This window comes from Myotis yumanensis, unplaced genomic scaffold (assembly GCF_028538775.1).
Source record: "Myotis yumanensis isolate MYYU_CA2020_CCGP unplaced genomic scaffold, mMyoYum1.0.hap1 SCAF_3, whole genome shotgun sequence".
In the NCBI taxonomy this organism is placed as follows: Eukaryota; Metazoa; Chordata; class Mammalia; order Chiroptera; family Vespertilionidae; genus Myotis; species Myotis yumanensis.
In genome coordinates this window covers 12,348,725-12,373,933 of record NW_027223754.1, presented here as the reverse complement: position 1 = coordinate 12,373,933, position 25,209 = coordinate 12,348,725, and positions in this window count along the sequence as shown.

Genomic DNA, 25,209 nt, shown 5'->3' with positions numbered 1-25,209 from the left:
TATAACACTTGTATATCCCTACTTCTGGACCCCTCTTCCTTATTTTTCATAAACAAACATATATGTGTGTGTGTATCTCTGTATTGTATATATATATATCTATATATGTGTGTATATATTTGTGTGTATATGTATACACATTTCTATATATGTACAACTATTTATGAAGAGACAGATCTATTAAAATTACATTTTAAATAAATAGCTCTTATTGACTACTAAGTCCTACAATAGAAGCTATGGAAATAATCATCAAATAATAACATGTGAAGCATGTTCTCTCATTCTGCATCTCAATCTTAACCTATGCTTTCCATTTCACCTGGAAACAAAAGGGGTGGTATTTACTGGGAAAAGATATTTCTATATACATTCCTGGTCAGAGCAGGAAGTAACCAAAAAAATCTCATGAGAGCCTTTCTTGACACCCAGCCAGGCCAGCTTGGTAGATTCCAGATGTTTTTGAGCTTATTATAAACTTTGAATTGTTATCTGAACCATTCCTCCCCTGCCCCCCCCCCAAAGATTTGAGGTGTTATGTCTTTAGCCTTAAAGGCAACACTCTTAACCCAAACCCTCCATCTATGTCCTCACTGTCTCCTTAAACCAACAAAAGCACCAGATTACCCTCTAAAGTTTCCAAAAATGTAAGGCCTAGTTTTCAAATATTATGTTGCTATGAATCCAGTTCTCTGGGGGATTGATTTTATGATTAGATGTGCTTTATCTCCCGAGTGAGAACACCAGGAACCAGACTCTGTACATTCCACATGGATCCCCAGCCTTCTGCTGCTCCCCATCCCCTAACCAAAACTGCCCCAATGTGGAATAGCAATGAAATATTTTCCAAATATATATTCCCATAGATATAGATAGAGATAGACCTATATATAGAGAGATAGAGAGATAGAGACATAGAAAGATATAGATATAGATATAGATATAGATATAGATATAGATATAGATGGGTCTTGCAAATAAAAGAGAAAGTGTTTTTTTTCCAATGGGCACTATTCTCTGGGTAGCTTTACACACAATTAAAGGCAAGCCTTTAGGACCACGATGCCTGGACTGGGACAGCACTTGGCAATTCACATGAGTTTGTCCCCTTCCTTTGATGACGGTGACATACGGTGACTGGACGTGGCCTCCTCTTCCTCTGGGAAGTTAACCTCGGGTGTAAACGTGTCCTCTGTCAGGTAGTTCGGTTCCAAAAGGAGATGCACTTTAAATCTAAATTTGTTCCCACTCACTGATTTCTGTGCCCAGGGCCACTGAAAGTGCATCAGTGAGCCACTCTTTCTGGACATCAATGTCACACAGTGCTTGACACTGTTCAGCAGAGTCAGCAATGTGACTCAAGCCCAGTTACATGATAGGGAAATCAGCAGCCTTCCACCCATAACCCAGTTTTCTGGGGGGCAAATTCCAGGGGAAAAAGAATTACTTTAGGAGACTGAAACCTCACTTTATTATGGAAGAAAACTGGTGTAACTTACCCGTGTAAATAATATTTGTTAAATAAAATGTGTAATGTTTTCTTTTCAGACATTGTCATTTTTTAATCATGACCATTGACTAATAACAAGTCATCACCTGATCCAATCTTGGCGGCAAGATAATAGTTCTAGGAAGAATCTGCTGACAGCAACTATATTTTTTGTGTCCCAATCAAAGATTTCCCAACAATCAAGGTTCTTTTACCCCTTGGAGAGCTATTTTTAAATGCTGTCAATTATTTTTTTATCTCGTTATGTAGTCTTTATGACTCTTGTTATGTGAGGTTGAGAAGAACCACGTTAAAGACCATCCCCTTTCATGAGTGAAATGTCCTCCTCTCCAGACGTGTGGAATAGTACCACCTGAATTCTGTGGTGGGAGGAGCAGCTTACCACCAGCGGAAGTAGCAGCGGTAACGGATAGTACAGAGGAGGGGTCTGAGAGTAGGAAAGCCATCCCTCACTGTAGCAGTAGGTAAACTTACAGCTTTGGAAGGCAGGGGTCAGGAGAAAAGTTCAGATATTGTTTCAAAAGGAAATTCTACAATTAGAAAATATTCTCAGAAAAGGGAAGCAGTGTTTAAATCACTATGTAAGGTTTGCAGGCAAAGATGAAGTGAAGTTACCTAAGTGTTGTTGTTTTTTCAGTTTTATTGTGATACTAGAGGCCCAGTGCACAAAGTTCATGCATGCGGGGGGGGGGGGGGGGGGGGCGGTTCCCTCAGTGCAGCCTGCACCCTCTCCAATCCGGGACCCCTCAGGGGATGTCTGACTGCCGGTTTAGGCCCGATCCCTGGCAGTTGGACATCCCTCTCACAATCCAGGACCACTGGTTCCTAACCACTCACCTGCCTACCTGCCTGATCGCCCCTAATGGCTTCTACCTGCTGGCCTGATCGCCCCTAACTTCCCCCCTGCCAGCCTGGTCACCCACGCAGCCTGCTGTTCAGTTGTTGTGTGAGGGCATCTGACTAATTTGCATATTCCTCTATTATCAGTATAGATAATTCACATACAACACCTTATCAGATTAAGGAATATGGTATAATGACATACATATATTGTGGAATGATTACCGCAATACGTTGAAGTAACATCAGTCACCTCATAGAGTTACCAAAAACCTTTTTCTTTGTTACGAAACTTTTAGAATCTACTCTCTTAGCAACTTACAAATATAACATACAGCAGTGTTAACTGCAGATGGACCTAGAGGGCTTTATGTGAAGTGAAATAAGGGAGACAGAGAAAGACAAAAACTGGATGATCTCACTTATCTTTGGAATTAAACAACCAAACGCATAAAAAAAAGAGATTGCATTTGTGGTTACAAGAAGTGGAGTGGGGGAGGCGGAGTGGGGGGGAGAATTGGGTAAAGGTGGTCAAGGTTTGTGGTGACTCAATTTTGCCCTTTTCCTGTGTCTCATTTGCCTTGTGAAATGCAACAGTAGCCAAGACACAGAACTAAACTGTGGTGCCAGTTAGAAGAAGGTGCCTCCTCCGCTGAGTGGACCAATTTAAGCAGCTCTCCTTGTGCAGGTCCCATACAGTCCTGCCAGTCAGCACTGCCCAGACACCCAGGCTGGCGGCATTTCAGCCCTGGCTCCCGCCACTTGGCTGGGCAGGGTACAATCTCCACAGCCCCCTTCGGAGCCCTGCTTCTTTAAAGGTGGTCCTTGAAACACAGTGTGCAAAAACCTACTTTCATTCAACATTTCCCGAACTGCCTTGATGATAACAACGCCCGGGCAACTTATGAAGATGAGAAATCTTTGGGCCCCACCAGAGCCTGTTGACTTAGCCTCCTCAGAGGCATAGACTGTCATTGGTATTTCTTTTTAAATATATTTTTATCGATGCCAGAGAGGAAGGGAGAGGGAGAGATAGAAACATCAATGATGAGAGAGAATCACTGATCGTAACCCGGCCATGTGCACTTGACTGGAATTGAACCCAGGATGCTTCAGTCCGCAGGCCAGTGCCTTATCCACTGAGCCAAAGCAGCCGGGGCTGCAATTAGTATTTTTAAAAGTGCCTCGGTCATGCTGACTCTCAGAGAAGTGAGGGGAGCACTGAATTGAGAGAAGGTAAAACCTCTGTTCTAAGGGTGCTCTCTCCCCTGGAGAAACAGGAGGCATCTTTCCAGTCCAGATCTCACAGCTTCTCAGAGTGGGACAGAAAGGCATAGTGATGTGGACGGAGGACTTGAAAAATGTTCAGGAAGGTCCAATGCAGGGAAGAGTGGTAACCTGGAACAAGCTACCTGCATTCACGGAAGAAGAAACGGGGAGCATTTCCTTGCAGTTTTAGGCCTAAGCAGCTGTAATTACGGGGTTTTCGTCCACAATGTCTCCTCCAAATTGTCATACTCTGCAAAGTTATAGATGAGATGAAGTCAGCATTTTCATGTCATCGCCCCTACGTATTTTTAACACTTTACGTCATAAGTTTATTTGGTAAGAAAATTTATTTGTAAAATTAAAGAACATATGCCTCAATATTTTCACTTTCATTTTTTAAACAATACCAAAATAATCTGTCCAGGGAAGGACAGAGATTGTCTGAATAAAAATGTTACAAGTGGAGCTCTTATTTAAGTATTCTTATTTCTTAAATATCACTTAAAAATAACACACAGGAGAAATGTGAATAAAATATGTGCTTTAAGAAGCCTGGTAATTTTTAAATGATGACCAAATACCTATAACATGCAGCTTTTGGGTGTTAGAATACTCATCAGGGTCTTATTCTTCAAGAAGTGAAAAACAAAACAAAACAGCCAGACAAGCATGGATCAGTGGTTGAGTGTCAACCTATGAACCAAGAGGTCACAGTTCGATTCCCAATCAGGGCACATGCCTGGGTTACGGATTCGATCTCCAGTGGCAGCCATGCAGGAGGCAGCCGATCAATGATTCTCTCTCATCCTTGATATTTCTATCTTTCTCACCCTCTCCTTTCTTCTCTAAAATAAATGAAAATATATTAAAAACAAAAACAAAAACAAAACACTCTCCATTATGATGACTTATGAAAGTTAGATTCTATTCTTGAAGGTATTCTGGCCAAGAACTGGGTATGGGTAGATGGTTGTAATATGACTCAGAACAACTTTTCGATGTTCCTGGCTGGAATTTGTGACAAGCCATGACTATGTGATGGTCTAATGACCACTCGTAACCAGGCCTGGAGATTTGGTTGACATTTTTAGATTTTGTGTTCTTGCAGCCGACTTAACAAAATCGATTCCTCGTGAATGTTCAGATCCTTTTCTGGAGGGGGTTACCCATGCTGTGAATATTTGTTAAGCGATAAACATGAAAACACACCATGAAAAGACCACATTCTAAGTCAACAATTCTGCTTTTCGAAAAGACAGAATTCTTTGTGAGCAGCAACTAGCAACCTCGCCAACTATCTGATGAAAAAGCCAAAGGGCTGAGTGAGTAAACTCTGTTTATGGAAGGAGGGTGCCACAGAGGCTGGAGACATTGGGAAAGCCTCCAGCCTGGCTTCCAAGGGCGTGGTGCTGAGGAACTCTTGGCCGCGCTGCTCTGGGGCTGCTGAAAGGAGGAAATGGGATGGACCTGCTCCTCCCGATAATCAACACTAATCAACAACAGTTTCGTTAACACTTGGATCAGTTTCTCTGAGAACTGAAGTTCAGCCTTTTTTTAATTTTCTTTTTGCAGTCGACATTCTCAAGCTGAAAATAAAGAGCATGGTTTTTAGAGTTGTTTTGTAAGGCGTTTGTTTGTTTCTAAGGCCTTTGGTTTGCCCCGACTCAGCTCATCCTGTGGCAGATGCTTGGGTATTCCGTCACGGTCCAGTGTCTACGCATGAGTACTTGGGTGGGTAATGCAGCTAAAGTGGTGGTGAGTTATTGGGGGGGGAAAAGCAAACAGGTAAACCAAAATGGGTCCTTTCAGAAGTGTGAGTTTGGAAGTTCTATGAATGAGAAAAGTAACAAGTGGTCTCTGTTAGGGAGTGTTTAGCTTGGGCAGACGTCCAGGCCTAGTTTGCCCACCACCTTGGTAATACTGCCTTTACTAAATTCTTTTTTCTTCCCTCCTTCTCTGTAGCCCACAAACTACCAAGATTCAGACAAGAGGAAATAGACAACTTGAGAAAGAAGTATCCAGGCCCAGATGTTTTCATTGGTAAATTTTACCAAACCTTCAAATAATTAACACCAATTTTATGCAATTTTTAAATAAAGGTCCGGGAATAGTTCTCAATTCCTGTTACAAAGTCATTATTACCCTGATTCCAAAGCCAGACAAAGACAACACACACACACACACACACACACACACACACACACACTGCACACCGATAGTTCCCACAAACTTAGATGTAAACATTTTCAACAAAATGTTACTAACCCAAAATGTATGAAAATAATAATACACAATGACTAAGTAGAATTAATTCTAGGTTGTACAAAGTTGGTTCAATATTAAAAAATCAATCTATATAACGGCTAAAAAGAAAAAGTCATGTGATCATATCCATGTCTCTATTTGCACACAGTGGGATTGTCTACATAGAAAATACCTAGGAATCTACAAAAAGACCCTAGAACCTAAAAGTGAGTTCAGTAGGGTCACATGATACAAATCAACATGCAGATTACTTAAATTTCTATATGATATTAACAACAAATGAAACCAAACTAAAAAATTCAATACTGTTTACAATTCTAAAGAAAATGAAATACTTAGGTATAAATCTAACAAAACAGGTACTAGATCGAGGTATTGAAAATGACGAAATGTTGATTAAAGAAATGAAAAAAATATTTTAATACTTGGAGAAACATACTGTGTTCATAGATGAAAAACTCGACATAATAAAATGGCAAGTCTTTCTAAATTGACCTATACGTTTAACACAATTCCTGTCAAAATCTCAGCAAAATCTTTTGTAGACATAGACAATCTATTCTAAAATTTAAGGAGTGAGGGGAAAGCCTTAGAATAACCCAAACAATTTTGAGACAGAAGAATACATTGGGAGGAATCACTGTGCCCCAAATTTAGGCTTTCTACATAGTTACAGTAACCAAGACTGTGGTACTGGCCAAGGCACAGACACATAGATCAGTGGAACAGAACAGAAACCCAGAAATAGATCTACACAAATATGGATTCAATTTATTTTTGAAAAAAAGAGCAATACCAACTCAATGAAGGAAAATACTAGTAAATGGTATAGGAGCAGTTGGACATCCATAGGCAAAAATCAACAAAACAAAAACTATAACCTAAACCTCACACCTTATACAAATTTTAAGTCAATATGGATCATGGAATTAAACGTAAGGCATAAAACTACAAAACTTCTAGGAAAAAAGTAGGGTACTGTCTTTGGGAGTAAAGACTAGACAAAGAGTTCTAGACTTGATAATAAATGTATAATTGATAAGAGGAAAATTGACAAGTTGGACCTTATCAAAATTAAAACGTCTTCTCTATGAAAGACCCTGTTAAAAATGAAAAACAAAAATTACCAATGGGAAGAAAATGTTTGCAAATCACATGTCCAGCAGAGGACTTGTATTGAGAATATATAAAGAGTCTTTTTGGAAAACAACTTGGCCCACATATTTTCCAAACCTTTTACCTAAAGGTCTCTCTTTTAGGAACTCTAAGGATCATCCTCAGTAAGGAAAATAAATATCAAGAGGAAATTTTTCATGGTATTATTTTTAGAAACAAACATTTTGGATGCAATCTGATTTTTCAATACAAGTAGAAGGGTTAATGACATCAAGATGTGTGTCTATCCAGCAAAATGCCAGCTGTCATTAAATGTGATGGCTAGCCCTAGCTGTTTTGGCTCAGTGGATAGAGCATCGGCCTGCTGACTGAAGGGTTCCAGGTTTGATTCTGATCAAGGGCACATATCTTGGTTGCAGGCTTCATCCCTGGCCCTGGTTGGGGCGCGTAAAGGAGGCAACCAATTGATGTGTCTCTCTCACATTGATGTTTCTCTCTGTGTCTCTTCCCCTCCCTTCCACTCTCTCTAAATAGCAGTGGGAAAATATCCTCTGGTGAGAATTAACAACAACTACAAAGGATGATGGTTAAAAATACAAAGTAGCAAAAGGAAAAAATGCATATAACTTAATAAAAAACAACAAAATCAGGGTGTCAGAGTGTATGCATTGTATTTATGCAAAAAAGGAGGATATGGAAACATATAAGAACTGGAAGCCCATTGCACAAAGATTCTCGCAATAGGCCTTCCTTCCCCTGGCTGCCGGCACCGGTCTTCCTCTGCCACCCGGGACCCAGGCCTTTGGTCTGGCCGCAGTGGAGAAGCCAAGCCTCGAGGCTAGGCTTCTCCCCTCTGGCTGCAGCGAGGCTTGGCTATTCCGCCTCTTCAGTCTTCAGTCTTCAGTCTTCAGTCTTCAGTCTTCAGTCTTCACTCCGGCCAAAGCCTTCAGTCTTTGCTGTGCACCTGCGTATGCAAATTAACTGCCATCTTTGTTGGGTTAATTTGCATAGTCGCTCTGATTGGCTGGTGGGTGTAGTGGATTGACACCAATTTGCATATTTCTCTTTTATTAGTGTAGATGACATGTCAATATGATGAAAATTTGGGATTTTTGCTTCTCTCTAGTTTCTATGCTTTTAAAATATAATTTTATTTTTTAACTCAAAATAAACAAAATTTCCCACCCTCCCAATTTCTAGAACATTGAGCCAGTTCAAGTGCATAGCTTTTGGATAATGCCTTGGCTCTGGGTGCTTGGTGGGAGGGGTAGAGCGGGTACCAGGTCATGCTTTTAAATGTGATCTGAGACCAGCCTGTACCAGGGGGAAGATGTTCTCTGCCTTCTACTTTCTATTTCACACGGCCCAGACTCAGTTTAGTGCTATTAACAATCATGACTCAGCCATGCATGGCTATCTATGCCATGTGAGCTGGTCTGGGCCCCTGATCATCACTCATTACATTGTTTCTGAATTCTAAGTCACTGTCAACAGAATTGAAAAGCAGTCTTGCCCACTGTTGGGAATGTGAAATGCTATGGCCACTGTGGAAAACTGAATAGACGTTCCTATTTTTATAGGTCTGATAAACACAAGTATTGATATCTCTCCACTTCATAAAATTCAAATATGTTTTGAGGCCAACTGGTGTGGCTCAGTGGTTGAGTGTCGACCTATGATCCAGGAGGTCACAGTTCGATTCCTGGTCAGGGTACATTCCCAGGTTGCATGCTTGATCCCCAGTAGGGGACATGCAGGAGGCAGCTGATCAGTGATTATCTCTCATCATTGATGTTTCTATCTCTTTCTCCCTCTCCCTTCCTCTCTGAAATCAATAAACATATTTTTAAAAAGACAAATATGATTTGAAAGTATCACATGTGACTGCAGTGAAGACCATGAAAATTCATTGGGTAATGAATCCCAGTATTTGCCTGGAAATAAGTCAGACGACCAGGAGATGGGTGTCTGTTAGTAACGGGGCTTACTCTTCCCTCATAGTATGTTGTCATTCATAAATACATGTTCATGTGTGTGATTGTTTAATGTCACTCTCCTATTAGACCTGAAATCCCAAAGGAATGTGGTCATGTCCCTTTCTTCACTCCTGTGTCCAAGTTACCTAACGGACAGCCTTACTCAGAGTTGGTACCTCTGAAATAACAAATGTGGTGGTACAGGTAGATATGACATTCTTCAGGCTGTTGAGTAGAGAGGATAAAATTAATATTTATGAGAATCAATTATGTGTCAGGAACTATGTATGTTTTCTCAAGTGAGCTGTATAATTGCATTTGAAATACCAAATTAAACTTCAGAGAGGTTGACCCAAGGTTACACAGTTCATTTTGGAACCCAGGTCTATCTGACCTTAAATACTTCATGTGTGTGTGTATTGTTGTAGTTTTTTTAATCATTTTAGTTTTTATTTTTATTGATTTCAGAGGGCAAGAGAGAGGGAGAGAGAGGTAGAAACCTCAACGATGAGAGAGAATCATTGATCGATCGACTGCATTGTGCACGCCCCACACTGGGGATGGAGCCTGCAACCCGGGCATGTGCCCTGACCAGGAATCGAACTGTGACCTCCTGGTTCATAGGTTGTTGCTCAACCACTGAGCCACACTAGCCGGGCAGTACTTTGTTTTTTTCTACATCTCACCACCACCTTAACCCCTGCTGAGAGGAAAGGATTTAATGATGGATCACCTTTAGAAGGGTCTGGAAAGTAATTGTGGGGTCACCTATGAAATAAGCTTAATGGAGAAAAACAGACCAACCAGTAAATAGATATTTGATGAAGTCCTTGCCTGAATGGTCCACATACTGCTGCCTGAGTTGGGGCTGAATCCCAGCCACCATCAGGTGTATAAAGAAGTGGCAGAGAACCCAGCCAGTGTTGCACAGTAGTTGAGCATTGACCTGTGCACCTAGAGGTCATAGGTTTGATTCCTGGTAAGGGCCAGGAATGCCTGGGGTTGTGGGCTCATCCCCAGCAGGGGGCATGCAGGAGGCAGCCGATCGATGTTGATGTTTCTCCCTTATCCATATTTCTATCTCTCTCTCCCTCTCCCTTTCTCTCTCTCCAAAAATCAATAAAAACATTTATTTTTTTTTTTAAAAAAAGAAGTGATCGGGAAGTCCCTAGTAGTCCTAGAAGCACTGCCTTTGAGGGAGAAACTTCTCTCAGGCTGGCATAGAATGTTACTGATGCCACAGTAAAAATGTCCAGTGGATGTTTTTGGTAACTCTCCTGGATCCCATTTGGAAGAATTTTTGATGCTCTAATGATCTGAACACTTAAAATATTTTAAATCTCCTGCAAAACCCAATGTTAGGTTTAATATCTCCGTTATCCCCAAGCATTTCTACTTAAAGTAAATTGACTGTAGGGCCACTTGTACTGTGTTGAGGAATAGAAACAAAGGGGCGGGTGCCAGGCACCTGGACCAGACCAGCCATGTTGATTTTTTAAACTCAGAGTCTTTTGTGCCAAGTGTTGTGCCGACGTGGGAATGCAAGGCTGAAGAGCACAGTTTCTGTCTTCATGCAGCTAACCCTTGAAGTAATTATCAGCAATAACCCAACCCAGACCAAAATTCACTAAATAAGAGTCAAACAACCAGGAATGAGAAGTACCTAATTCCAGAGCTACCAAGTGTTATCTTTGCATGAAGAATTAGAGAGAAAAGTAATTGAATACATCATGTTCCTTGAGGAAAGAACAGATTTCTCTTTGCCAGCCAAATTCCTTCTGCTTCCCTCGAAAAACAATGGAAGCCCAAAGGCAATGGGCAGGAGGAAGAGTGAAGATTTATTTGGCTCAACCTTTTGTACTGCTTGTCCATGTCAAAGAGATTGCATACTAATATGTATTAAGCCGCACCCGTTCAGTGAGATTCCTTGGATAGTTTAAAAATAATTATAGAGTTAAGTACAATCCAATTCTTTCTTTGAGTTTATTTCTTAAGGATAAATGTGGTTTAGAAACCGCTCAGACTTCAAGAGGCTCCTGCAACTACAATTTGATGAGTTGAGTGTAAATGAATCTGAAGCATATGGATTTCGTTTGCTCTGTAATCCGGGTGAGCTTAACAATCAAGTGGAACAGTGGTGGTCAGATGTGTTCTGGGAAAACTTGGTACAGTTTTTCTTTCAACCAAACCCAATGGCATTCCTTTCATTTGTATCCTAGTGAATTGTAGTGAGAACTTGGCACAGTGATGAATTTTACTTTTCCCTATTTTAATGTCTCATTTGAGGATACCCCTTATTTAATAACCTCAGGCTTTATGGGTGACCTTTGCATTGTTTATAATTTTTTATTGAATACAGAAAACTAAAAAAATCTTGTGTTCATACTTACTAATTTAAGTGGAGGTAAAGTTGACCATATCTGTTTCCTTTTGGTGTATAAATGAAGAGGAAAATAAAGTTTTATTTATATGAAATCAACAATTGTGTTTGAAAGAAGGAGGTTCAAGAATGTGGATCTTGCATATTATCCCTAGGTCAACTGTAGAGTTTCATATCCGAATTTTTTCTATACATTAATTTGATGATTTTCTATTGAAAACACTTGGGAAGTGGGCCGTGTAGGTTTTATCTGCTTGTATGGTGCTTAAAAAGCCCCATATCTCTCTCTGAACTGGATGATGATCAATGCAATTACATTAAGAAAATTTTTAAAGCATTAATAAGTCAGTCAGAGAAAGACAAATACCATATGATTTCATTTATATGTGGAATCTAATGAACAAAATAAATGAACAAACAAAACAGAGACAGATTCATAGATACAGAGAGCAGACTGATGGTTGCCAGAGGGGAGGGACTGGGTGAAAAAGTGAAGGGATTGGTAGTTACACAATAGTCATGGAGGTGTAAAGTACAGCACAGGGAATATAGTCAATAATACTGTAATAACTAAGTATGGTGCCAGGTGGGTACTGGGACTATCAGGGGGAACACTTTGTAAAGTATATGATTGTCTAACCACTATGCTGTACACCTGGAACTAATACAAAATAATATTAAATGTGAACTGTAATTGAAAATAAAATAGCACTAGCTGGTTTGGTTCAGTGGGTAGAAAGTGGCCTGTGGACTGAAGGGCTGTGGGTTCGCTTCCCAGTCAGGAATCTAACATACCCAGATTGTGGGCTCAATCCCCAGTGGGGGGTGTGCAAGAGATAGCCGATCAATGATTCTCTCTCATCATTGATGTTTCTATCTCTCTTCCCCTCCCTTCCTCTCTGAAATAAATAAAAATATATTTTAAAAATAATAAAATTAAATTAAAAATATAATTTTTAAAGCATTATAAGGCTCACACTTATTTCTTAAAAGCTCAAAGACCCAATAACCCATCACTTTCTTTATTTTAATGTTTAATTTTTATTAAATGACAGACATAAAATTAGCTGTCCTTCAGAGTTGGATAGCATTTCCTTTTTATTAAGTAAAATGTTGTTTTCAAAAGGAAAAAAAATTGCTTATGTATGTATCCTCTGTTTTTTCTCAAAAGATTTACTTTTTTCCAAGAGCAGCATAAAAACACAATGTTCTTGAAATGATGTTTACAGTTCACTCTGTGGACACAACAGATCAAACATATTTTTTATATTCAAACCCCTACACAGGTGTCATAGTGGTCCCCTTTGCACTCATAAAGTCACGGTACCACTATTAAGATTTAATTTAAGGAAAGTTGTTTAGCCCCTATATATTTCCCTAACAACATTATTTTATATTAGCTCCACACTTGTTTTCAGTGTCACCTCAAGCTCTAGTTAACAGTATAAAGCAGGGAATGTGTCTGAATGGAGGATGTCTGAATAAGAAAGAATGTATCACCCTGCACCACCCCATCCTGGCCATCCGTGGGGATGAAGGGTGTACAGTACAAGGAGCAAACCTGATTAATCTCTGAGCATTCCAGCTAGTGGACCCTTACAGTCTGCTTTTCACGTAGGCATTTGCCTAAGAGCAGAAACCTGAACTAAGTTATCACAAAAATTGCCCAACACATGAAGCTTGTCAACTGTTTTTTGACACCTGCGTCAACACCAGAAAGAAAGCAATGATTGCAGCTCTCAGCCACACCCCCCCACACACACCCCCTGATATCACTAATCATAGGGCAGCCAGCGGGGACGCAGGATCAAACAGTTTAGCCTTACCTTATCTCCCCTAAGTTTTGTTTAGAGCTTTGCCTTTTGTATCACATTCTCTTTTAACCTCATAACCATACAGACATAACCTATGCTCTCCTAACCATCAAGAAGATTTCTTTTCAATCTCTCAGGAAAAAAATGAAGCAGTGAATTAGAGATGGATAAAGCAATGTTAGGAAGCTTGACATTTCTAGTAACGTACCCCACGTGCTTGATCTTTTAATTGTGCAGACTTGGGACACATTTCATCTTGTTGACAAGGCTTTTTTAAAATTTTTTTATTGATTAAGTTATTACATATGTGTCCTTATCCCCATGTTACCCCCTACCCCCCCCCACTCATGCCCTCACCCCCTGTTGTCTGTGTCCATTGGTTAGGCCTATATGCTTACATATAAGTCCTTTGGTTGGTCTCTCCCCCTGATAAGGCTCTTTGACAAGTGCCTAGTCATTGTCTTGTTTGTCTCTCTACCTACATTTCCACTCACGTCTCTGTTTGAAATCACAAGGTTATAGAACAAGTTGTCCTAAGCCCTGAAATCCTATATTTGTCCAGCGGTGAAGCATGTTCGAGGCAGATGCTGTGCTCCTGCCAACTGCTTCAACCTTGACCCACTGGACACCTTCATTACACAAGCAGTGATGCGTTAGTGAGGGATCGCTCCTGATAGTTACATTCGTCCCCGGAGTCCAGCATCCAGTTGACTGGGGAGATTCCAGAGATCTTTCCTCCATTACATACAGGCGATGTCATGGGACTCGCTTTGAGAGGAATAGTGGAAAAATCATGACCTCCAGTCTGTGTTTATCCTTAGCTCTACCACTAACTAGTCTGATGGCCTTGAGGGAAGACATTCAAATAACCCGGGTCTCAATTTCCTTCTGTTCAAAATGAAATAGCTGCACTAGTTCATGCCAGAAACCCACTTCAGCGCTAGCTTTCAATTTCTCTATGACAACAGCATGGATTACCGATGGACAGGATGGCCGCACAGCAAGAACACGAGTCCCAGGTTCTGCACGGTCCTGTGACACCTGAGGCGACCGCTTGGCTCATTTTTTGGAAGTAATAGTAGAGCCATAGCATAAAAATAACCTTAGTAAATTCTCCAATCCAAGCCAATTATCTGATCACAGAGGCACCTTCTTGGAAGACTGTTGAAAATGTTGAGGATTTCATTTATCACCAGTGAAATTCAGTGGGAAAGTATGGGCCACAGAAAAGTGTGCTGCGTTTTCTCTCTCCTTGATGATTACATTTCTGTTTTATCACCAATCATGAAAATGGATTGACTGCCCAAGAACGATTTATTTAATAATAAAGTAATATTTAAAGATCTAATTTCAAGTTATAAGTGTAAATAGAGAGCACCACACACCAGCATGAATCTAGAATATCAACCAGTGTGTGTTAGGACAAATGAATCCGAAGGATAATTTTTATATAAGCAGCTAAAATACAGAAGTAAGTAAGAAAGATAGTGAAGAATATCTGAAAACTTTTTCATTAGACTGAGGATCCTGTCACCCTCATCCTCAGGACACTCTTTATTATGAAACATTGTCAAAGAATGGCAGGAAGCCATCGAAGCTCTCATCATGAACAGAACAAGTGCAATGACCCCCTCAGGTGAACCTATTTACAGAACAAGCACAAAATGATACCTTCTGGCATAAAATTAATTCGCATCATTGCTAAACATGGAGAAGAGAACAAAATACAAAGATATTCAAGATTGCACTCCTTAGAGAGAAAAAATAACACAGATATGTCAACAAGCTTGGCAATGCAACTACAAAGTCAAAGGCAAATATTATGCTCAAAGAGAAAACAGAATTAGCTCCTCCCAAACTCATTTTACTAAATGACACCGGTGAATGGGCACATATTACAAAGGCCCCGTGTCTTATCCAGGGGTTGGGTTAAATAGATAGCAGGGAAGGCACAGGAAAAGCATCCTCCTTGAAAAGCTCAGGATGATGGGGTTGGGAGGCCAACAGTCACCACATGAGAGACAAACTCTCTCTTACTTATTAAAACAGGATTGGGTTTTCTTCCAGTGTTGGAACAGACCAGTACTTCTTTGGTTGACACAAGATGAGTTAGGGACCATGATGTACGAAATATAGAGTGCTCCCCTCCCCCCAAAAACGTATACACACTTTAACAGCTGATAGCTCAACTCTGAAAATGAAATGTATTTTAATACACACTGCCTTTATAATTATTCAAAGTGTGTGTGCACACTTTTGGGGACACCCTCCCTATATGTATACCTTTAAACCACAGGGTCATACTTGGTGCCGTGAGATGAGAGAGGCGTGGGATCTGAGAACTGAGGAATGAAGAACAGACTCTGATGCTGAATTTGGGGCACAAACACACTAAGTAGAAGAGTAGGTGGAGCTTTACTATTCTCTCTCAGTGTCTCTTTAGGTCTCTCTCACTTTCTTTCTGTGCATACAGTTGAATATCCCTAAATTAAATGAGCAAAGGATGCAACAATTTTGCATCAATGCGTTTCAAAATGAAAGAGCAACTCTGCATTTCTTCATATCTATCATATTTACTTTCTACTTAAACAACTGATGTGGAGTTCCTGACATACACTTAAGGAAAATGTGCTTCACAACTTGGCTATAGAAGACGATAGATTGCAGCTAAAAACCATTTTATAAACTAGGTATCAACTGAAAAAAAAAGTACTGAGATTTGTGTTGATACTAGGAATGTGTGCAGCAAATTAAAAAAATAAATAATGCCTGGATGCTATCCACTGGTTTATTTACAGAGGATACTGGGTGATTTTAAAATATGCCTTCTAATCTTGATCAGCTTGATGCTTTGCAATGATAATAAACTCATTTTCTCAAGTAGCTTATCCTAGTGACATATTTAGTACCTGAGCAGATAGAGTCTCTCTCTTCCTCTGCACCTGCTTCTTCATGTGAATCTTCTATGATTGTCCCTGCCTTGGGGGTGAGGAGGGGTGGGAAAAAGAGGCAGGGAGGAAACACAGCTGTCCAGATGTTGGTAGGCTAAGTTCGAATCATGAGGGAAGATTAGGACCTTAGGGCCAAGCTGTATTCATCAATTCAGTTACAGTAAATCAGAGCTGTTTGATCCCAACTTCTGTATCTACATCTTCATTATCTAGAACTCAGAGGAAAGAGAAATGAGGTTAATTCTGAAGCCCGAGCACATGATGCATTGACCAAGAGGCCTTAGAAATGCACTAGCAGAACTAACATGGGGTTATCAAGATTTTATAGGATAATGAGGCTCTTGGGTTGGCTGTGTAGCATTTGATGACTACTAGTGAGTGGCTGGTTTTGTAACTAATACATTGCAAAGTCTCAAGTCACTATATTTGTTAACGTACCTCATTTCTGCCTGAGTAATGCAATTTTTTCTCGATTCAATTCTCTAATTTTTCAAGAGCCTTGATTATTAGACCGGTCCCATTTCAATCCTTGTAGCCATAGTCCAGTTCTTCATTTCTTTATCAGCTTCATTGAGGTATAATTGGCATACACTGAACTGCACATGTTTAAAAGTGTGTAATTGGGTAAGTTCTGACACATAAACATCCATGAAACTATCACTGTAGTCAAGGTAATGAGCACACCCATCACTCCCCAAAGTTTCCTCTTGCCCTGAGCCCCTCACTCCCACCCCTTCCCGCTTCCTCCTTCCCTATATAACATGCAGCCATTTCTGTGTGTCTGGCTTCTTTCATGTAGCATAAATATTCTGAGATGTATCCAGGTTGTTGCATGTATCAATACTTACTTTCTTTTCCTTGTTGCACTGCACTCAGTTATATGGTTACAGCACGATGTGTACATCCACCTATGGATGGACATTCGAGTTGCTTCCAGTTTGGGTTATGACAAATAAAACTGCTATGAAAGGTTGACTACAAGTTTTTGTATGGGCGCATGCTTTTGTTTCTTTTGGATACAGACCTAGGAGCGAGATGGTGGGAAATATGGTAGGGGTATGCTTAATGTTTTAAGAAACTGCCAAAGTAGTCGTACAATCCCATCAAAAGCAGTTCCTCCTTGCCAACACATGATATAATCAATCTTCTTCATCTTAGTCCTTCTAATAGGAGTGAAATGATATCCCATTTTGTTTTTGATTTGTACTAACCTAATGACTAACGATGTTGAGCGTCTTTTCACGTGTTTATTTGCAGGCCTTGAAAAACATCGTTTCATATATTTTGTCTGGTTTATTTGTTTATTTTTGGTAGTTTCAGGAGAGAATATAAATTTGAGCCTGTGGCTCTATCTTGGCTATAATTCCCAGCCCAGTTCATTTTAAAACTTAAACTCATATCTAATACAAAGCTAGTCCCCTTTCTTCACCCCAACGTGGACCCGACAGTCTATGGAGCAGAGAGAGGCTTGAGATGACTGGCACCTTTACCCTCCGGAGAACCTGCAGGATGAGCAGGTGTCTCATTCCCAAACGCTGCAAGGTTGCAGTCCATTTCCGGAGGTGACTTCAGCTGCTGTTCTAGCTCGTGTCTCGGTCTGTGTGGTTGAAGAGAGGCCTTTCTGGAGCACCTTTCTCAGTCATTGGTAGCCCCTTTCAAGAGCTGGTCATAGCTTCCAACCAGCTGGTAACTTCATATTGAGCTGCTCTCATGAGTCCAACCCTTTGTTCCCAGTACTGCCAGGGTCCTGGCAATGTATTCAGAATAACTTCAATTCAACCAAAGAAAAAGTTGCCAAAGTAAAACTGACAGGATCAGTAAATTTGAAAATAATATATCCTTATTGGGGAAATATATCCCTTAATAATCTCTCCAAAATTAAAATATTTAAGAAATTGGAATAATATTTAACATTACAATATTATTAATATTCAGAGAACCTTTAGGTAACTTATTTATTGCTCATTTATTGCTATTTATTTATATTTAAACACCTTTCGATACTGTCAAGCAATTCAAAAGGAATCTAAGAGCTGTGGCTAGAATAAATTATAAAGATGCATTCAGGGGTCTTGAAGTGTACAAACTAGAAACACAGCTAAGCAAAAACCCAGAAGCGTGCTGAAGAAGAAAAGAAAGTTAAAAGTTTTTATAGTAAAAGTCATGTTCTTGAGAATAATCGGTCCTGCATTCTTAGTTTCAGGATTGGTCCAAGACGGCTATGAGTCAGATGGCCCATGAGTGGGGATAATGGATGAGATGGCCTGGACGTGTGAGTCCTTCAGGGGTAATCAGAGGATTATCTGGAAGTCTAGTGTGTGTCTAGAAATTGCCGCACAATGAATTGATGTATATCCAGGAATTGATGCGAGACTAGAAAGTTAAAAAGTTTAAGTTCCCAGGCCAGTTAGAACAAAAATAGCATCGTTTCCTCATGCCTCAACCTTCACAATGTTGATAATTTTAGCAGCTTGTAAAGTGACTCAATTTCATATGTTCCCACTCTTCACTTTTTCCTCCATACCTACATGTAACTTTAGGACCTTATTATGAAAAATTATAAAATTAGCACTTACACTTACATATGTATTTCCACAGGCCCACATCCTGGTTTTTTATTTGTTTACGTAGGAGGAAAAACTAAGGAGTGTTTCATTTACTCTTTTTTTTTCATTCCCATCCCCCAATCCCTCTCCTTTGGTAATGGCTTGTTCTCTATATCTTTGGGTCTATTTCTGTTTTGTTTTCTTTAGATTCCACATATAAGTGAGATCACACGGTATTTGACTTTTTATTTCTAACTTATTTCACTTAGCATGATATCCTTTAGGACCACCCACGTTGTCATAAATTGCAAGATTTCATTCTTTTTTATTGCTCAATATATGTATATGCATCCAATGTTACCTACATCCATCTTCCTTATCCACTCATCTATTGATGGACATCTAGGTTACTTCAGTGACTTGGGTATCACTAGTAATGCTGCAATGAACATAAGGGTGCATAATCTTTCAAAATAATGTTTTTGTTTTCTTTGGGTAAATACCCAGAAGTAGAACTGCTGGATCGTATGGCAGCAGTTTTGCCACCCACACAAATGGCCCCTTCTGGGCTCAGGCAGGGCACAATCAGCCAGACCTATGGGTCTACGACACACAGTTGTGAAATGAATGTCTACTCCCTTCAATATTACTGGCAAACCTTAAATATAAAATGATATGAAACATTCAGTCAAACTGAACTGCCCCCCCCCCCCCCCCCAATAAAAAAGGACATGTTACGCTGTGGCTGTTGAAGCTACTTTTATTCAATGCAGTCTTTACTGTCCCGGGTTGCTTTATCTAATGCGCTCATTGAGTCGTAGTTCCAACCAGTTTTCTTTATGATTCTATGTGCGCTGCAGAGTCTAATCACGTTGGAACTAGATAAAGGGGCACTGTCAAATTCGATTCCACTAAGATTACCTCCTCAACAATGCTTCAAAGATTTTATTCACATAATTCATACAGGAGGATTAGACCAGGCACTCCGTTTAAAAGATTACTCTGCTAGTCTGATGATCATGCACAATCTTATTGCCAATAAACTCTTTTGCCCAAGTTCCCACGCAAACAAGTAGGGTTTCTCATGGGAAATATGTAACTTTTTGAAACACATGTATACTGAATTATGTATTTGTTTAAAAAAAACAATAAACATAACAGTACCTTAGAGGGAATACCATGCTAGAATAGTACAGAATATTTAAATGTCTACTAAGCCTGTATCGTAGGGGGTTTAAAAATAATTTTAATAAATGATTTTAATTGATGGCATAATTCTATGAGTGACCTTTACAGCAGATGATGAAAATTTGCAGCCCTGCGGCCCAATTCAGCTTGTATTTTTGCACTGCCTATCTGGCTCAGGGTTTTTAAATTTTTGTATTTGAACGCTTTCTCAACTTCACAGCCTCCCTCTCCCTACCTTACTATTGTCTGATGCCCAACTAAATTCAAAATTTGGTGTAACCTGCCTGGCCTCGCAGGAAGCTGAGATTGGGTCCCAGTGGATTTTCCTGAGACCCATTATTAGATGCATTTAGTGACACATGCAAAACAATTTTAAAAATTATCACATACCTACATAAAAAGATTGAGAGTTTAAAATCAAAATGTTGTCATTTCAAGATTTCTCTCTCCTCTTCTACTGCTTGCACTAAGGATCCCTGAGCTATAAGAATGCCAGAAAGAAGTGGACACAGGGCCTGCAGAAGGGGAAGCAGCAGGACCAGCGTGCAGTATCTTTGGGCGGGCCACGTGCCGGCCTCACTGCTGTTGATCCATGGAGGTAGCATAGAATGTGAAGCCACCGTTGAATCAAGCTGGTTTAAAACAATCTGTTTCTTAAAACCCCAGTTGATTTGTTTCCGTGTAACATGAATGACAATGCTCTATTACATGATGTACCTCTATAACCTGAGAATGAAGAGTCAGGCTTTCAACTATAAATGGTACTTGGAGCAGAATTTTAGACTGAGGAGGGTATGAACGGATGCCAAGCCTTACGCGGTGGCTTGACTTGCTCAGGGAGCTTTTGCTTATTGTTGCTTGCATGTGTAGCTCCTCACGACCTTTTGGAGAAGTCAAAGTATTATCATCCCACCGGGAAAAACCTGCAACTGATGACTTTTTTGCTCAAAATCATACATTTAGTTACATTTGTACAATCATACATTTTGCTCAAAATCATACATAACTAAATGGATTAGTTTGTGCTTTTTTACTGTACATCATCTTTTTATTTCAGGATTAAATTTCGGGGGAGATCAAAATGAAAACGCCAGCAGAACTGGAGTGCCTTCCGGATGGGGCCAGGACCTGACTCAGGGTTCGCCTGGCTATAAAAACTCTACAGTTCACTGAGCGCACCAGAGGGCAAGTGCCGCTAAATCTCCCGGAGAACAGACTCCGCTGCCCTGAGCAGTGCGGTCTGGGTTGATGGCTGAGACCAGAGAACAAGCCACACAAAAGCCAGCAGCTCCAACTCCCCTGTAGACTGAGGGAGCCCCCGGGGTTCTCGCCGGGACTGGGCCGCCAGCACTGACGTGCTCTGATGAAGCGAGTTGGACCAGACTGCTCAGCCTGAACTCGGACTCCGCCTTTCTGTCTAGGACACAACAGGGGGAAAGGCTGCCTACTTGCTGAGAGGCATCGTTCCAGGCCAACAGATATAAAACTAACACAGGTGAGAGCGTGTAAGATATACCCTCCGGGGCACTCCTCCCCGGAGGTCTTTAGGACACATAATGACTCAGAGAGCTTTCTAAGGACTGGATCTTGGGAGCCTAAGCCAGACAGTTAAAGACATCAAAGTCATGATGAGCAAGAAAACACCTCTCCTTCCTTCTCCCTTCCCCTCTCCCCCAGCGATGAATTTACTTTCCCTTGTTTCATCTCAAAGAATTTAATTTTTGTTCCTGTCTGAAGGTGCCAGACAGAAACACTTTCCACATGAGTATTTTGAGACCCAAGTTTTGCAACTTGGAATTCCCAGCACTGTGCAAGAAGTTACTGCTAAGGGGGAATGCGCATTTTAATATTCTTTAAGACTTGTGCTAAAAGGAAAGGAGAGGGAGAGAGAGATAGAAACATCAGTGATGAGAGATAATCAATGATCAGCTGCCTCCTGTTGACCCAAGCCCTCAACCCGGGCAGAATCAAACCGACCTCCTGGTTCATAGGTCGATGCTCAACCACTGAGCCACATCGGCCGAGCCTCACTTCACTTTGATGCTGCCTCTTAGCTGACAGCCCTGGAGAACAAGAGTGGGACTTACAAGAGGAGCATGGATTCAGCGGGGCCAGGGGGGGCGGTCTCAAAAGGAAGCGACAGGGAGCTTTGGTTCCGATGAAGAGGTAAGTCTACTTTCAGGGAGGACTTCTTCTACCCCCACTTTGTAGAATTAGACTATCCCTTCTTTACTTCACTGAGGGCATGTACGCTTCCTCTTTACAGTATCCAGTGACATTTTTATAGATGGAAGATGAATGGATTTAATGTCAAAAATTGTGATCCCCTAGGACATCTCAAAACTGAGGCTAAGAAAAAAAAGTTGTCCAATCAGCACTGTGGTGGCCAGAGAAAGCAACCACGGTCCTTTTCAGTATAATTACATGGTCACTGTTGTTCTGTCATAGAAATGAAATTAGCAGGAGGCCAGTGACTAGAAATGAAAACAGTCAGAGCCTAGGATGTGAGTAAGGCAGGTGGGCCAATCATTCCCGTTTCCCTATGACTTCATGGTTTCCTAGGATCTGGGACTTTTCGTGCTAAAACAGGGATGGTCCTGGGAAAATCAGAAGTTGGTCAACCTAGGCTGGTGGCAGCTAAATAAACACCGCGTTCTGTTCTTTGTGTGGGTTAGACTCTTCATTCAAAGGTTGACAAATGTTTCCTTGGTGAGAACACCAGGCAGCGCCATTGTCCGGGAGCAGACATTTGGAGCACGTTCCCTGGAAGCTGGGTCAGAGGCGGGCAGAGACCTGGCTGGCACCGTGCCTGTGCCTTTGTTTTCTAGCTTCAGGCCCTCAGCATGGTACCGTCTGGAAGAAGGCAAGGGGGCAGAGACAGATGAAAAGCAGGAAGAAGTCCCCTGGAGGTGACTGGGTGCAGAGAGGACAGGAGATGGGTAGACCCTAGAGCAGTGATGGCGAACCTATGACACGCGTGTCAGAGGTGACACGCGAACTCATTTTTTTTGGTTGATTTTTCTTTGTTAAATGGCATTTAAATATATAAAGTAAATATCAAAAATATAAGTCTTTGTTTTACTATGGTTGCAAATATCAAAAAATTTCTATATGTGACACGGGCACCAGAGTTCAGTTAGGGTTTTTCAAAATGCTGACACGCCGAGCTCAAAAGTTTCACCATCACTGCCCTAGAGCCTGCCAGGGCATGGCCCTCACCCCAGACCGATTGGTCTACACATGTTACCCCAAGCCTGCTCGATGCTTTCCCACCTCCTCTGACCCGGAATGCCTTTCTTCTTCTTCCACAGCTACAAAAAGGAAACGCTACCTGTTTTTCAAGGGTCTTTGAAAATTCCACTTCTCGGAAAAGACATCTGTGAACATCTCTCCTTTAAGCTCCCGAGGGGCTAATCCTCAGCCATTTAGTACCTGCCCTCTGGTTGTATCAGTAATTGACTTTTAGCGTCTTATCTCCCCAGCGGGGTTGTGGAGGGGTGGCTGAGGCTGGACCACTCTTTTCTTTTAAAAAATGCCTCTGATCTGATGCAGTGTGCCCAGTCCACAACGGTCATATCAATTGTCTAAAGGAGCACTGTCTAATAGAAATAGAAGGTGAACCACCCATGCCATTTAAAATTTTCTAGCTGTCTCTCTGAAAAGAAGTCAAAAGAAATGGGTGAGAATAATTAGCCCAATCTATCCCAAACATTATTTCAACATGGAATCACTATAAAAAGATTATTAATGAGACATTTTCACTTAACTTCAATTGTACTAAGTCTTTGAATTCAGGGTTTATTTCATCCCAGCACATCACAATTTGGACTAGACCCAAATCAAGTGCTCAGGAGCCTCACGGAGCTAGTGGCTACCATATTGGACAGCTCAGGTCTAAAAGATAAGTTGAAAAGATGTATTGAGGCAGTTGATGGAGAATTTACACCATAGAAGGGGTTTAGTTTCTACCAGCAACGAGAAGATACCATGAGTTGTTTAGAAGACTGCGGTAAATTGTCAACATGATGAGGCTAGAGCAGTGGTCGGCAAACTCATTAGTCAACAGAGCCAAATATCAACAGTACAACGATTGAAATTTCTTTTGAGAGCCAAATTTTTTAAACTTAAACTATATAGGTAGGTACATTGTTATTAACTTAATTAGGGTACTCCTAAGCTGGCCTTTGCTAAAAACGTCCTCAATCTGATTGAGGTACGTTTGCGGGGGTCGACCCCTTCCATATCTCCCATCCACACTCGTCTTGTATACTTGTTTCATCTAACTCCTTTCATTCATCCTCTCTATATGTCCACCCCCCCCCCCCCCCCCCCGCCACCCACTTCTTCTAAATAGACTTGCCCAGGCCGAAAACCGACTTCTGCACATGGGCAACGAAGTTTCAATCTCACTGTACGTGGTATTTTGTGGAAGAGCCACACTCAAGGGGCCAAAGAGCCGCATGTGGCTCGAGAGCCGCGGTTTGCCGACCACTAGGCTAGAGGTTAAGGAGGTAAATTCATAGAAATCAAGAGGAAGGATTGTTTCTGTGCTAAAAATCAGAAGGAGGAGGAGTGGCAGAACTTGGTGACTGATGGAATGTAAACAAATAACAGAGAGAAAGGAGTAAACAGTACCCTGAGGTACCTGGAGTACCAGGAGAATAGTAAGAAGGAAGTGGGAGAGAGATACCAGTGGAAGAAAGAGGTGGATTTGTTTTCAACCGTATAATTTCAGGTGCTGGCAATAGACGCAATGTGGAGCAAGGATGAACAAGGAAGCCTGGCAAAGTAGCTTTGGGGATGGATACTACTAAATAGAGTGAGCCTTAGAAATGGGTAACAACTGAGGTCGTGAAGGTGAATGGAGATAAGAAAGATTCAAGAATTTAAATTTATGAGTTCCCTAGTTGACAAGCAAGACAAAAAGTTATCAGGCCCTGGCTGGTTTTGCTCAGTGGATAGAGCATTGGCCTGCGGACTGAAGGCTCCCAGGTTCGATTCCGGTAAAGGGCACATGCCTGGGTTGCAAGCTCGATCCCCAGTAGGAGGGGGCATGCAGGAGGCAGCTGATCAATGATTCCCTTTCATCATTGATGTTTCAATCTCTCTCTCCCTCTCGCTTCCTCTCTGAAATCAATAAATGTATATATATTTTTAAAGTTACCAGGATGGTAGGAAGAAAGCAAAGCGATCAGGGGAGCCCTGGAGGGGTGGGGAGACAATTGCAAGTCGGAAAGGGACAGAAAGCAGGAGAAAGTTTGAGGCAGATGAGAACTGAGAAAAGTCCACTGGCCTTTTAGGAAGCCATCTGTAGGGCAGTTAGAACCTTTGTCCGGGCTGAATGAGAAAAAAGA